The sequence below is a fragment of the Solanum lycopersicum genome, chromosome 1 (genome assembly GCF_036512215.1).
Source record: "Solanum lycopersicum chromosome 1, SLM_r2.1".
Classification (NCBI taxonomy): Eukaryota; Viridiplantae; Streptophyta; class Magnoliopsida; order Solanales; family Solanaceae; genus Solanum; species Solanum lycopersicum.
This window is the reverse complement of record NC_090800.1, coordinates 51,521,443-51,526,905: the sequence shown is the minus strand read 5'-3', so window position 1 is coordinate 51,526,905 and position 5,463 is coordinate 51,521,443.

Genomic DNA, 5,463 nt, shown 5'->3' with positions numbered 1-5,463 from the left:
CGGATAATTAAAAATGAGAGCTTGTACACATGATACCAGTGACCTGGTGGAGAGTTTGCATGGATGATTGGAAGCTAAATTCATGGACTTAAAAATATCACTTCCATGCAATTTATGGATCAAATGCTTGATCAACTTTCTGAGAGAGAGTGGTATTGTTTCTTAGATTGGTCTTCAGGCTATAACCAAATCACTATTGCCTCGAAAGATCAAGAGTAAATGACATTACATGCCGATATAGTACTTTTGTGTTTAAGTGATTGTCCTTTGGGTTATATAATATCTTTGCCATATTTAAAAGCTTCATGTTGTGCATCTTTGCTGACATGGTAGAGGATTAAATGGAAGTATTTACCGATGATTTCTCAATTGTGGGTTCAAAAGACGTATGATTTTGGTCGTCACTTGGGAAGAATGTAAAGTTATGGTTAAATAAGGTATAATGCTTTGTAATAAATTCTCACAAAAAGGTCTGGTGGTTGACAAAGCATAGATTGAAGAAATTCAAAAATTTCCACCTCCAATTTCAGTGAAAGGAGTATGTAGTTTCTTGGGGCATGCTTTTTTCGACCAGAGGTTCATCAAAGACTTTAGCAAGATTGAACATCCCTTGTGCAAACTCATAGAGAAGGAGGTGAGGATCAACTTTGATGACACTTCGATGATACTTTCAAGTGTCTGAAAGATAAATTTGTGTCTACCTTGATCATCATCATCCTTGATTGATATAAATCTTTTGAAGTGATGTGTGATGCAAGTTCCATGCCATTGGGTTTTGTTTTGGGGGGGGGGGGATGCAACAAGCTCTTCCATCCCATATACTATGCAAGCAAATTTTGAAAAATGCTCAACGTAACAATACAATTACCGAACAAGAGTTACTTATGGTAGTATATGTTTTCCAAATATTTTGGGCATACTTGCTTCATATTGAAGTGATTGTCCACATCGATCATGCTATCCTAAGCAACCTAATGGAAATGAAGGATATCAAACTACGATTAATAAGATGGGTGATGTTAGTGAAAGAATTTGACATGAGGTAAAAGCTAAAAGAGGTTCTAAAAATCAAGTAGCAGACAATCTATCAAGATTAGAAGTCAAGGAGAATGATGAACCTGAAATAGATATCAATGATGTTTTTCCTGATGAACAGGTCTTCATGGTAACTCTCAAACAATATCTTTAGTATGATGGTTTTGAAAATTATGTAGTGTTTGGTTAATACCAGAGGAACTGAACTTTCACCAACAAAAGAGGTTCTTTTTTATGTAAAAATATACCTTTGGGATGTACCATATTTTCTTCGGGATTGTGCTGACAACATTATTAGACGTTATGTTCTAGAAGAAGAAGCGATAGATACTCTCCACACTTTTCATCCTTCATCGGTGGGGGCTTATCATAGCGGTGTGCGCACCACAACTTAAGTTCTCCAAAGTGGATATTATGGGCCATCCCTTTACAAGGATTCACACGAATTTATGAAGATATGCTCTCAGTATCAAATGCAAGGTTGGGTGTCTAAAGGACACGAATTACCTCTCACCACCATTTTAGAAGTTGAACTATTTGATGTTTGGGGTATAGATTTTATGGGCCAATTTGTGAGTTTGTATAGAAATAAGTACATCTTGGTGGTTGTATATTATGTGTCTAAGTTGTCTCACTGGATACAATGAATGGAAGAGTGTAGTTCAATTCCTGAAATGCTACATTTTTTCTAGATTCGGTACACTTGGTATCATTAATGATGGTGGATCCCATTTTTGCAATAAATTGTTCTCAGCTTCATTAAGTAAGTATGGGCTAAAACACAAATTGGAAACCCTATATCACAATCCAAACTAGAAGTCAACTTGAACGGTCCAACCGGGATATAAAAAGCATCTTTGCCAAGGTAGTGAATGCCAATAAGACAAATTGGTCTCAAAATCTTGATGATTCCCTGTAGGCATATCGTACCACATACAAAACTCCAATCAGTGTATCTCCATATCAACTAGTCTTTGGAATGTCCTTCCATTTAACAATCGAATTGGAACATAGAGATATATGGGCATTGAAAGTCCTGAATATGGACTAGACAAAAAAACTCCAAAGATAGAATGGAGATGCTAAATGAGTTGGATGAATTAAGATTTAAATCTTATTAAAGTTCAACTCTCTACAAGGAAACGATAAAGAGATTTAATGATTTTAAAGTACTTAAGAGAGAGTTCAAAGTCGTACATTGGGTGTTCCTATGTAATTCTTGCCTTAGAATTTCCCCCCTGAAAGCTCAAATGAAAATGGTCATGAACATTTAGAGTGATATGAGTGTTCAATAATGGGGCCATCGAACAGGAGGGACAAGAAGGACCTTCTTTTAAGGTTAATGGGAAACGCTTGAAAGCATACTTTTTCAAGTGCCAAGAGATATCATTGATCGAGGTGGTGTCCTTGAAGAGTCTTGAGGAAAATTTCCGTTCATGCTACCGTGTTAAATAAGGTTTTTCTTGGGATGTAATTTAAGTGTTAGTATTTTAAATAATGTGTGAGTTAATGTTGCAGGTGATGGATAATGTTAAAGAAATTTTTGGCATATCATTGAAGCTAATAAATGATCACAATGTAGTTCGCCGATTGAATCGAGAAAAAATAAAATGATTTCAATGTTCTGGAATTTTCGGTAGGAGATCTTGCGCATTAGGCGAATTGTTGATGTTCTTACGAGGCCCGATCAAACCGCCGTTGATTTAACCCAATCTTGATTTGGGTTCTATGAAACTCGGTAATTTTGTGAATTATAGGAGGATTTTCATCTGATAAGCAATCCTAATTTTGTCGTTCATCTAGATCCTTACATAAACAGGAGGAACTGCAAAACTCGACGAGGTATGTGATCACTCGACGTTTTCTGAAATGGATCGGGAAGCACGACTAATGTCACCGGATGGGTGCAAACCGAGTGGTTTTTCAAAGGCCAATGTTTTAAAAGAATCATTCTCCTTCACTTTCCGTTACTTTTAATCTTCACAAACACACACCCAACTTTGGGTTCAATATTTTATAATTTCTCTAGTATTTTTGTCATTGATCTATGCTCGGGGTTCGAAGACTTTGTCGCCTAGCATTACAATCTTTATTAATTGGCATTAAATGTTTGTTTTCTGAACCCCTAGTTTATCTTGACAACTTTTGTACTAATGTGCAATGATCTTATTTTACTGATGTGTGTTGGGCCTCTCTAAACTAAATTGTTGTTGTTTGATTGCCTGTTAGTTTGATAATCTTGCCTATCATGCCTTTAATGTTGGATTCCCATATTTTATAATTAAAATGGATGAAATTTATGATATTGTGTGTGCATATTGTTGGGTGTAGGATTAACATGAGTTGTGCATGCTTTGATTGTGTTGTGGGGTTGAGGGATTTAATTGAAGAAGATGGGTTTAAAGTAGACACATTGGGTCATTTGGGGAGCAAGGTCGAGCTCACTAAATCACTTAGCTATTCGCTGAAGTTCCCCATCTCACTTTTAGTTTTTTTCTATATTTGTTACCATACTCTATTACTTTTGGCGAGAAGTTTGAAGTCACCGAAGGCACTCGACGACTCACCAAAGATCTTATTCATCGCCCTTTATATGATCTGCTTTATCCTTTTTACATTGGTATGTTTGGTAGAGTAGTCCTTGATTACAAAAGTAATTTGACAACTTGCCGACTGTTTTGGAAACCTTTCTACAACTTATTTTCAATGTGTTGGTTCGAACATGTTCTAACTCTTTTTTGATGCTTTGCAAAAATGGCTAGATCGACAATAGCTAGAGGAATTATGTGCATAAAATTTCAAAATAAATGAGCAGACGTCACATCCTTCCACGAAGGGAAGACAGGACCTTCTACCTAGAGATAAAGGTAAAAGCAGGAGGTCCAGTTCTTACAAGAAAACTACTCTCTATGACCCTTCTATTCCTTCAGGATTGGGATTTTATGCAGTTGTGGAGACCATTTTAGTAGATAGACCCTTTGCAGACTCTAATACAATTATTGTCCCTTAGGAGGAATCCCTAGACATTGATTCCCAAGTTATGATAGATGGATCAAATGACTAGACATGATCCCCTATTTATCTTTCTCCGCTTGCTTTAGTTCACTTTTTTTTATATTTATTTCATTTGCATTTGAGGAAAAATGATCTTTATTTGTGGTGGGTAAGGCCTATATTTTGTGTGAATATTGATGTTTCATATTTTGTTTGTATATTGGGTTTGTGAGATTCACTTGTGTTTGAATTGTATATTCGGGGTATTTGAGCTTGGGGCTCCGCATTGAAATTGTGAATGATTTTTTACCCTTAAAAAACATTGCAATCTCATTTTTGTGTTGAATGTGGTCAAATTTGAGTCCAGGTAATGAAAAATTTAATATGACTTGAATATTGCTCAGACTCAAACTACCGTGAACATTTGTCTATGATGAGGCCAAATGAAGTCGAATAGAAAATATGTGAACTCTTTGCATCTCGTTATGACTAGCCAAGTATAGAATTGAGTCTCTTGTGGTGAACATTTCACACTAGCGATAGTGTGGAATCTTCCTGACTATGGTGTCAATCTTGTTTGACTATGGTGTTAATGACTTGTGTGATGAGTTTTCCGTGAACCCTGCATTATGACCCCTAGAATTTTCCCCATTAGTCCAGTTGACTAAGTGGTGCAAACTCATGATAAGATCTTAGGGAACTTTGAATATTGTGAGGCAATTTGACATTTACCTCTTTTGAGGTCAACTTTGTTAGTGCGTGTTATCTTTTCTTGAACACTCCTTGATCCTTGACCTTTAATTGAAAGAAACATGATGAAAGTATGAACTTTCTTCATCCATTACACATAATCTTCAGGATGTTGTGATTTATTTGAATAGACAACTTCGGCAAAAATCCTACGTTGGGGCATGTTTAAAGATAAGGTAAATCAAGGAGTACAAGAAAGTAATCTTTCACCCATAGTTTTGAGAAAAATTGAGTCCCTCCATAAAGAAAAGAAGAACAGAATGAAAATGAAAAATTAAAAAATTGTGGAACAAAGTTAAAAAGTGATGAAGAAAAGAAAAGGAAGTGTTGTTCGTACCATATTTCATGAAAATAGAAGTCACTAAGCCTAATTAATCATACCTTTCCACTCAGACCGTTAAAAGATTTGGAAAGACACTTTTTATCTTGAGTGATTTGGAAAAATGGTTGTCTAGAAAATAAGGGCAAACCTATGGGTTGAATTCACACATTGTATTTATCTTTGTGAGTGTGAGTGTTGCATATGACTCTGGAGCTTTAATTTATGAACCATTGCGTGTGAATATAGAACCATTATTTGTGTGAGGGCATTTGAATACATTTGTTGAACTTAAAATTGCATTTGAAAAAAGTTTAGTGAGATAGAGATTCTGAGGTAATGGTAAGTCGTAACCTGAATGTTTA